Below are 11,042 nucleotides of genomic sequence, written 5' to 3'. Positions count from 1 at the left end.
AAGAGGTGATGACCAAAGCTATCCCCAAGGAAAAGGAATGCAAGAAGGCAAAATGGTTGTCTGAGGAGGCCTTACAAATAGCTGAGAAAAGAAGAGAAGTGAAAGGCAAGGGCAAAGGAGAAAGGGAAAGATATACCCAACTGAATGCAGAGTTCCAAAGAATAGCAAGGAGAGACATGAAAGCCTTCCTCAGTGATCAGTCCAAAGTAACAGAGGAAAACAAGAGAATGAAAAAGAACAGAGATCTCTTCAAGAAAATCAGAGATACCAAGGGAGTATTTCATGCCAAGATGAGCACAATAAAAGACAGAAATGGTATGGACCTAACAGAAGCAGAAGAGACTAAGAAGAGGTGGCAAGAATACACAGAAGAACTGTACAAAAGAGAGCTTCACGACCCAGATAATCACAATGGTGTAATCAGTCACCTAGAACCTGACATCCTGGAGTGCAAAGTCAAATGGGCCTTAGGAAGCATCACTACAAACAAAGCTAGTGGACATGATGGAATTCCAGTTGAGCTATTTCAAATCCTGAAAGATGATGCTGTGAAAGTGCTGTCCTCAATATGCCAGCAAATTTGGAAAACTCAGCAGTGGCCACAAGACTGGAAAAAGTCAGTTTTCCTTCCAATCCCAAAGAAAGGCAAAGCCGAAGAATGTTCAAACTACCACACAATTGCACTCATCTCACACGCGAGCAAAGTAATGCTCAAAATTCTCCAAGCCAGGCTTCAACAGTACGTGAACCATGAACTTCCAGATGTTCAAGCTGGATTTAGAAAAGGCAGAGGAACCAGAGATCAAATTGTCAACATCTATTGGATCATCGAAAAGGCAAGAGAGTTCCAGAAAAACATCTGCTTCATTGACTATGTTAAAGCCTTTGGGTGGAGCACCACAAACTGGAAAATTCTGAAAGAGATGGGAATACCAGACCACCTGACCTGCTTCCCGAGAATCCTGTATGAAGGTCAGGAAGCGACAGTTAGAACCAGACATGGAACAACCGACTGGTTCCAAATTTGGAAAGGAGTACATCAAGGCTGTATATTGTCACCCTGCTTTTTTAACTTCTATGTAGAGTGCATCATGCCAAATGCCAGGCTGGATGAATCACAAGGTTGAATCAAGATTGCCAGGAGAAATATCAATAACCTCAGATATGCAGATGTTGTTGTTGCTCAGTCATGTCTGACTCTGTGGCCCTATGGACTGTAGTAAGCCAGGCTTCCTGTCCACCATCTCCCCAAGCTTGCTCAAACTCATGTCCATTGAGTCCATCTCATCTTCTGTCGTCCCCTTTCTCCTCCCGCCCTCAGTCTTTCCCAGCATCAGGGTCTTTTCCAATGAGTTGGCTCTTCGAATCAGGTGGCCAATATATTGGAGCTTCAGCTTCAGCATCAGTCTTTCCTGCGAATACTCAGGGTTGATTTCCTTTAGGATTGACTGGTTTGATCTCCTTGCAGCTCAAGGGACTCTGAAGAGTCTTCTCCAACACCACAGTTTGAAAGCGTCCATTCTTCGGCACTCAGTCTTCTTTATGGTCCAACTTGGGCTTCCCTGGTGGCTCAAACAGTAATGACATGGAGATGACAACCCCCTGATGGCAGAAAGTGAGGAACTAAAGAGCCTCTTGAGGAAGGTGAGAGAGGAATGTGATAAAGCTGGCTTAAAACTCAACATTCAAAAAATAAAGATCATGGCATCTGGTCCCATCGTTTCATGGCAAATAAATGGGGAAACAATGGAAACAGTGACAGACTTCATTTTCTTGGGCTCCAAAATCACTGTGAATGGTGACTACAGCCACAAAATTAAAAGACACTTGTTCCTTGGAAGGAAAGCTATGACAAACCTAGACAGCATATTAAAAAAGCAGAGACCTTTGCTGACGAAGGTCTGTAGAGTCAAAGCTATGGTTTTTTTCCAGTAGTCATATATGGTTGTGAGAGTTGGAGCACAAACAAGGCTGAGCGCCGAAGAATTGATGCTTTTGAACTGTGGTGTTGGAGAAGACTCTTGAGAGTCCCTTGGACTGCAAGGAGATCCAACCAGTCCATCCTAAAGGGAGTCAGTCCCGAATATTCATTGGAAGAACTGATGCTGAAGCTGAAACTCCAATACTTTGGCCACCTGATGTGAAGAGTCAACTCACTGGAAAAGACCCTGATGCTCGGAAAGAGTGAGGGCAGAAGGAGAAAGGGGCAACAGAGGATGAGATAGTTGGATGGCATCACTGATTCAACAGACATGAGTTTGAGTAAACTCCAGGAGATAGTGAAGGACAGGGAACCCTGGCGTGTTGTAGAGTCAGACATGACTGAGCGACTGAACAACAGCAACAACAATAATGTGAACTGTAGGCTAATAAGTAGCTGTTTGATACCTTTGAAAATTCAAGGCCAAGGACACTTTATGATAGCCAGAGGTTTTCTATTGCAAAACCTGCAGCTTTAACAACCTTCACATTCTCTGGGACTGAGAGTTTCTTGCACATAATGCAATAGGCAAGGGACCACGGATCACAGTTACTGGGACATTGTCTCTTGAACTGACACAAGATGAACGCCAGAGGGCGCCCGTTCCCAAGGCTATCAATTTAGACGCGAAGAGTAGGAAGCCACAGAACCAGCGAGCTTCAAATAAAGACTGCACTGGGACGACCCAGAGGGATGGTACGGGGAGGGAGGAAGGCAGGGGGTTCAGGATGGGGAACACGTGTATACCTGTGGCGGATTCATGTTGATGTAAGGCAAAACCAATACAATATTGTAAGGTAATTAACCTCCAATTAAAATAAATAAATTTATATTAAAAAGAATTAAATGGAAAAAAGAATAAAAGGTTAAAAAAAAGGCTGACTGAAGAAGACAGAAGATATTGTCACTAGAGGCATGATAATATTTAAGATATAAAGTCATGGAAGATAAATTAGAAAATAAAGGGAGGCTGAATAGGAGTATATCAATGTATAAAACTTCTGCTTTATAAACAACAAAACAAAGATAAATGTAATTTGAAAAAATTGTATAGATATGGTTGTTTATTTATGTATATATGTATATGTATCTACATATACATACATATATACTATAAAAATATATGAGATCAGCAATTTTCCAACCAGCCAAATTATGTCAAGTTCATATTAGATGAAATAACATAGAAATAATAATTGCTAATATTTATTAAGCACATTCTAGGTATTAGTATCTTATGTGCGCTACCTCAGGAACTCTTATACAAGCCTATGAAGTAAGTATTATTAGAGTACTGTCCTTGTTTTACACATGTGGAAACTGAGGCTTAAACAATTTTTTTTTGAGGCTTAAAATCTTAAATGACTTGTCCAATTTTACACTAAGAAGAGACAGCGGAGACTGCAAGTGTCCTCCTCATTCCCTCCCCATGGTTTATAAGGCCCTCTGTGGCCTGGCTCCAGCTTCTCTCTGCAGCCTTCCTCATCACAATTTGCATCCAGCAGGAATGAAGTCCAGTTCCCTGAACAGACCATGCTTCCTGCTTAGAACCCTCTTCTCTCCATCTTTACCCGACTCAATCCCACTTGTCCTTCTGGTCTCACCGTAGACCTCACTTCCTCTAGCAGTCTTCTCTGCTTTGCAAGTCTGGTTTAGGTGACCTTCCTTTCTGCTTCTCTAGCTCCCCGTCATATCCTCACACTGCATGGCAGTTGTCCGTTTCCTGATCTGTTGAGAATTTGGGGAGAGCAGAGACTAGGTCTCTCTTGCTGGCCATTGCACTCCCAGCTCCTGGCACAACGCCTGGCATAAGTAAGTCCCCTATATGTACAGAAACTCCTCTACTTGAGACATTTCTTAGAGCCACAAAGCTTTATGGAGGGCAAATGTCATCAACTTTCTCTGCTTGCAGCAGCTTATCGACTGTCATTTTGGTCTCTGGCATTGGCATTCATCAGGTGTGTTTCTTGTGATTTTGCCTATGTTTGACCACTTCAATGAACATTGTTAATATATATAATACATACAAAAGCAGTAAGAGTGTTGAAAGTCTTAGTAATAAGTGATGTAGGGTTACAATAGAAAGGAAATTAGAATAGGTATGAAAATTACCAGTGTTGTACAAAAATATACATGAATAATTGAAGAATAGTCATGTCCGACTCTGCAATCCCATGGACTCTAGCCTACCAGGCTCCTCTGTCCATGGAATTTTCCAGGCAAGAGTACTGGAGTGGGTTGCTATTTCCTTCTCCAGAGGATCTTCCTGACCTAGGGATCGAACCTGGGTCTCCTGTATTGCAAGCAGACGCTTTACCATCTGAGCCACCACGGAAGCCCCAAATATTCTGATGGGCAAACACTAGATTATGCAACATGCGAACAATGCGGAGCCTATGGAGGCCAAAAAATCAAGAAGAAATATGTATTTCGCCTGAGGAAATTAATGTCCTAAGCTAATTCCGAGAGCACCTTATTATGGGGAGAGATAGAGGTCTCTGCCAACTTTCCGGAAGTCATTTTTCAGTCCTTTAATGACACTACTGTCAGAGCTTCACTGAAAACCATTATTGTGAAATCTTGAATTTAAAGATGTTGTAGCCAAGAGCCAGGATAATCAATCTTTATGAAGAAGAGCTACATCCTTAAAAAAAAAAAAAAAAAAAAAAAAGCAAGTTGCCCCCATTGTTCCATTTGTATAGAATTTTATAAAATATTATCATCTAGGTTTTATAATTGATTATTACTTCTTGAATGCCTGTTAGAGGTCAAGCACTTCTGAACATTATCTCACTTAATCCTCACAATATCCCTGTGAGACAGATACTGTTATCCCATTCTACAGATTAGGAAACTGGCCTTGAAAGGTTAACTTCCTGAAAGTCACACAACTATGGAGTATTTATATTGGAATTGGAAACATATGAAAGAAAGTGTTAGTCGCTCAGTTGTGTCTGACTCTGCGACACCATGGAGCCCACCAGGCTCCTCTGTCCATGGAATTCTCCAAGTAAGAATGCTGGAGTGGGTGGCCATGCCTTTCTCCAGGGGATCTTCCCAACCCAAGGATTGAACCTGGATATCCTGCACTGCAAGCGGATTCTTTACTGTCTGAGCTGCTTCCCGAAAGTCACACAACTATGAAGTGTTTATATTGGAGTTGGAAGCATAATTTTGTTGAATCCAACATGCTCTTTTTTTTTAAATTTTCATCCCATTATATTCAATTTTATTATTGATATAGTTGGATTTACATCCTGTATTCTACTTTTCTTTCCTACATGTCCCATGTCTTATTTTTTTAATAATTAAGTTTTAAATTTTTGGCTGTGCTGGGTCTTCATTGTTGCACAGGCTCTTTCTCTAGTTTCTGCAAATGGGGGCTTCTCTCTAGTCGCAGCGCGTGGGTTTTCCATTGTGGTGGTTTCTCTTGTGGAGCACTGGCTGTAGAACTCGGGCTCAGTAGTTGTGGCACATGGGCTTAGTTGATCTGAAGCATCTGGGATCTTCCCAGATCAGGGATCAAACCCATGTTCCCAGCATTGGCAGGCAGATTCTTAACCACTGGGCCACCAGGGAAGTCCCAACATGCTCTTTTCACTACACCAACTAGCCTTCCCTATTATCTAATTTCATCCTCACAACAGTCATACAAATGAAGGTAAGCAAAGTATTTCTCCGTCTTCAGATGAAGCAGGGAAGCCCAGAAATGCTCAAGGTCCCACCATTAGGTAGTGTGAGAAACAGAGGTAAACGCCAATCTCTTTTTTTGTGGTTCCGCTCCACTTGCGGGATCTTGTTCCTCAACCAGGGATTGAACCTGGGCAGGGAAAGCCCAGAATTCTAACCACAGAAGCCCTAAACTCAAATCTTTTCTCTCTAAGTCCAGTGCTCTTTCCAGGTGACCATACCTTTGCTTCTTCATAGACTGGTTAAATGCTCATGGTTGGAGCCTTTACGGGTTGGGCCTTAATGGCCTGAGGAGAGGTAAGGGAGGGGCGGTGTGCTCTTTTGGTGGGATGAGGGAGGGAGCTGCGCCTGAGGCCCTGGCCCTTGGATCTTGTCTCCCAGCTTCTAGGTTTTCAGTTTTCACTTTCCTGCATTGGAGAAGGAAATGGCAACCCACTCCAGTGTTCTTGCCTGGAGAATCCCAGGGACGGGGGAGCCTGGTGGGCTGCCGTCTATGGGGTCGCACAGAGTCGGACACGACTGAAGCGACTTAGCAGCAGCAGCAGCTTCTAGGTACTTGCCCTTGCCCTGGCCTTTTAGTGACATTCCTAATCTGTCCGAGGGAAATTGTCCCTTGTTGACCTTTACTCTTCAAATGCAATCCTGGCCAGGCTATATGGGGTATGATAGATTTCGTGTGTCCTTTCTTGGCTTTTTGGCTAAGATCAAGTGGTGGCTCAGACGGAAAGCGTCTGTCTACAGTGTGGGAGACCTGGGTTCGATCCCTGGGTCGGGAAGTTCCCTGGAGAAGGAAATGGCAACCCACTCCAGTACTCTTACCTAGAAAATCCCATGGACGGAGGAGCCTAGTGTCCATGGGGTCGCAAAGAGTTGGACATGACTGAGCGACTTCACTTTTTTTTCACTTTTTTCAAAACACTGTGTTCTGGATGAGGAGGCCTCTGGATAATTGGTTTGGTGACAAACTGGTCTTGTATGGTTAATTGCCAGCTTGTGTCTTTAGGGAAATTGAACAGGATGACCCATTTGTGGATTAATGCTTTATAGGGCTTCCCTTGTGGCTCCGACGGTAAAGAAGCTGCCTGCAATGTGGGAGACCTAGGTTCGATCTCTGGGTTAGGAAGATACCCTGGAGAAGGGAATGGCAACCCACTCCAGGATTCTTGCCTAGAGAATCCCATGGACAGAGTAGCCTGGTGAGCTACAGTCCATGGGGTTGCAAAGAGTCAGAACTGACTGAGCAACTAACACTTTCACTATGCTATCCTGGAACTCAGGGCTGCCCAGGAGCTTGCCATGGTCCTGGAGCAGATATCAAAGCCTGAGAACAGATGCTGGTCAAATTTCCTGAAATGATTTCCCTGAGAGCTATATGTTTTTCATTTTAATGAGATTGTATCCAATTCTTTCTTTTTTAAAAAATGTTAAATTTATTTTTGGCTGTGCTGGGTCTTCATTGTGGCATGGGAGCTTCTCCAGTTGCAGTGCACAGGCCTGTCTTATTGCAGAACATGGGCTTTAGCGTGCAGGGGCGCTCTAATTGTGGCACACAGGCTTAGTTGCCCTGCGGCATGTGGGATCTTAGTTCCCTGACCAGGGACTGAACTCACGTCCCCTGCATTGGAAGGTGATTTCTTTTGTTTGTTCGTTTGTTTTTCCAATTAAAAAAATTAATTTAATTGCAGGATAATTACTTTACAGTATTGTGATGGTTTTTGCCATACATTGACATGAATCGGCCACAGGTACACGTGTCCCCTCATTCTGAGCCCCCCTCCCACCTACCTCCCCACCCATCCCTCTGGGTTGTCTCAGCACCAGCTTTGAGTGCCCTGCTTCATGTGTTGAACTTAAACTGGTCATCTATTTTACATATGGCAATATACACGTTTCAATGCTATCCTCTCAAACCATCCCACCCTCGCCTTCTCCCATAGAGTCCAAAAGTCTGTTCTTTACATCTGTGTCTCTTTTGCTGTGGAAGGCGGATCCTTAACCACTGGACCACCAGGGAAGTCCCCAAAATTGTTGCCATGTCTGACATATCTATCTTTAAGGATTTCAAATATTATTATTAGTTTAGCTTGCCATTAATCTGATGTTGAGCTTTTATGCAGTTGCATAATACCTATGCACAATACTAATGCATAATACTCAAGATAAATGTATGGAAATGTAGAGGACTCCTGCCTTCAGCCAAGATGGAGTAACGAGGACTGAATTTATGTCCTGCCTGGAACAACCAAAAAAGATTAAAAAAAAATACAAAATTCATGAGACAATGATTGTTTTTTAAACACACATCAGGCAATAAAAAAAAACTGATCTCTCAAAGATGGTTACAAAATTAGGTGAGTCCTCTGATGGATGCCGGCTACATAAGCTGCAGGGCCCAGTCAAAATGGAAATGTAAACGCCTTTAGCAAAAGGCACACAAAAAAGTTTTCCTTCCCCACCCCCCCAGTCTCTCTCTTAACCCACCATGGTGGCTATTATGTGCTGTTTAATGCTACACTCTCTCAGACACGGGATACTTGCAGGTCAAGTGCAGACCCTCACAGAGGTGCCCAGAGGCTGTGCCTCTGACAAGGCATGCACACACATGCTTGCAGCAAACCAGCTGCTGGCTTCTGCCCCATAGTGTTCATTTGCTCAGTTGTGTCTGAATCCTTGTGACCCCATGGACTGCAGTATTCTAGGCTTCCTTGTCCTTCACCATCTCTCCAGAGTTTGCTCAAACTCATGTCCATTGAGTCAGTGATGCCATCCAACCATCTCATCCTCTGTCATCCCCTTCTCCTCCTGCCCTCAATCTTTCCCAGCATCAGGGTCTTTTCCAATGAATCAATTCTTCATATCAGGTGGCCAAAGTATTGGAGCTGCAGCTTCAGCATCAGTCCTTTCAGTGAATATTCAGGACTGATTTCCTTTAGGATTGCCTGGTTTGATCTCCTTGAAGTCCAAGGGACTCTCAAGAGTCTTCTCCAACACCACAGTTCAAAAGCATCAGTTCTTTGGCGCACAGTCTTCTTTGTGGTCCAACCCTCACATCTGTACAGGACAACTGGGAAAAAAAAACATGGCTTTGACTATATGGACCTTTGTTGGCAAAGTGATGTCTCTGTTTTTTAATATGCTGTCTAGGTTTGTCATAGCTTTTCTTCCAAGGGGCAAGCATCTTTTAATTTCGTGGCTGCAGTCACTGTCCACAGTGATTTTAGAGCCCAAGAAAATAAAGCTTGTCACAGTTCAGTTCAGTCGCTCAGTCGTGTCCGACTCTTTGCGACTCCATGAACTGCAGCACACCAGGCCTCCCTGTCCATCACCAACTCCCAGAGTTCACTCAGACTCACATCCATCGAGTCAGTGATGCCATCCAGCCATCTCATCCTCTGTCATCCCCTTCTCCTCCTGCCCCCAATCCCTCCCAGCATCAAAGTCTTTTCCAATGAGTCAACTCGTCACATGAGGTGGCCAAAGTATTGGAGTTTCAGCTTCAGCATCAGTCCTTCCAATGAACACCCAGGACCGATCTCCTTTAGGATGGACTGGTTGGATCTCCTTGCAGTCCAAGGGACTCTCAAGGGCCTTCTCCAACACCACAGTTCAAAAGCATCAATTCTTTGGCATTCAGCTTTCTTCACATTCCAACTATCACATCCATACAAAACCACTGAGAAAACCATAGCCTTGACTAGACAGACCTTTGTCAGCAAAGTAATGTCTCTGCTTTTCAATATGCTATCTAGGATGGTCATAACTTTTCTTCCAAGGAGTAAGCATCTTTTAATTTCATGGCTGCAGTCACCATCTGCAGTGATTTTGGAGCCCCCCAAAATAAAGTCTGACACCGTTTCCACTGTTTCCCCATATATTTCCCATGAAGTGATGGGGCCAGATGCCATGATCTTAGTTTTCTGAATGTTGAGCTTTAAGCTAACTTTTTCACTCTCCTCTTTCACTTTCATCAAGAGGCTTCTTAGTTCCTCTCCACTTTCTGCCATAAGGGTGGTGTCATCTGCATATCTGAGGTTATTGATATTTCTCCCAGCAATCTTGATTCCAGCTTGTGTTTCTTCCAGTCCAGTGTTTCTCATGATGTACTCTGCATATAAGTTAAATAAGCTTGTCACAGTTTCCATTTTCCCCCCCATCTATTTGCCAGAATCCCATGGACAGAGGAGCTTGGCGAGCTTCAGTCCATGGGGTTGCAATGAGTCAGACATGACCAAGCAACTCACACACACACACACACACACACACACACACACTTGCCATGGCGTGATGGGACCAGATACCATGATCTTAGGGTTTTTTTTTTTAATAATATTTATTTTTACTTATTTATTTGACTTTGCCAGGCCTTAGTTGCAGCATGTGGGATCTAGTTCCCTGACCAGGGATCGAACCTGGGCCCCCTACATTGGGAGCACAGGGTCTTAGCCACTGGACCATCAGGGAAGTTCCCATGATCTTAGTTTTCTGAATGCTGAGTTGTAAGCCAGCTTTTGCACTCTCCTCTTTCATGTTCATCAAGAGGCTCTTTAGTTCCTCTTTGCATTCTGCCATTAGGGGGTGTCATCTGCATATCTGAGGTTATTGATGTTTCTCCCAGCAATGTTGATTCCAGGGTGTGATTCATCTAGCCTGGTATTTTGCATGATGTACTCTGCATACAAGTTAAATAAGCAGGGTGACATAGCCTTGATGTATTCCTTTCCCAATTTGGAACCAGTCCATTGTTCCATGTCTGGTTCTAACTGTCCTTTCTTGATCTTCATACTGGTTTCTCAGGAGGCAGGTAAGGTGGTCTGGTATTCCCATCTCTTGAAGAATTTTCCACAGTTTGTTGTGATCCGCACAGTCAAAGGCTTTAATATAGACAATGAAGCAGAAGTAAGATGTTTTTTCTGGAACTCTCTTGCCTTTTCGATGATCCAACAGATGTTGGCAATTTGATCTCTGGTTCCTCTGCTTTTTCTAAATACAGCTTGTACATCTGAAATTTCTCAGTTCACATACTGCTGAAGTGTAGCTTGAAGAATTTTGAGCATTACCTTGCTAGCATGTGAGATGAGTGCAATTGTGTTGTAGTTTGAACATTCTTTGGCATTGCCTTTCTTTGGGACTGGAATGAAAACTGACCGTTTCCAGTCCTGTGGCCACTGCTGAGTTTTCCAAATTGGTGGCATATTGAGTGCAATGCTTTGACAGCATCATCTTTTAGGATTTTCAATAGCTCAGCTGGAATTCCATCACCGCCACTAGCTTTGTTTGTAGGGATACTTCCACTTGACTTGACTTCACATTCCAGGATATCTGGCTCTAGGTGAATGATGGACCCATCATGGTTATCTGAGTCATTAAGACC

General features: G+C 43.5%; 1 non-coding gene across 1 annotated transcript; it reads right to left on the bottom strand.

Annotated features, from left to right (window-relative positions):
- Positions 1-10,059: 10,059 nt before the first annotated feature.
- Positions 10,060-10,132, bottom strand: TRNAG-CCC (transfer RNA glycine (anticodon CCC)). Its single transcript has one exon. It is a non-coding gene; the product is annotated as a tRNA-Gly (tRNA).
- Between the last annotated feature and the right edge of the window lie 910 nt (positions 10,133-11,042).

Source organism: Capricornis sumatraensis, chromosome X (assembly GCF_032405125.1).
Source record: "Capricornis sumatraensis isolate serow.1 chromosome X, serow.2, whole genome shotgun sequence".
NCBI lineage: Eukaryota > Metazoa > Chordata > Mammalia > Artiodactyla > Bovidae > Capricornis > Capricornis sumatraensis.
This window is presented reverse-complemented; position numbering and strand designations above follow the sequence as displayed.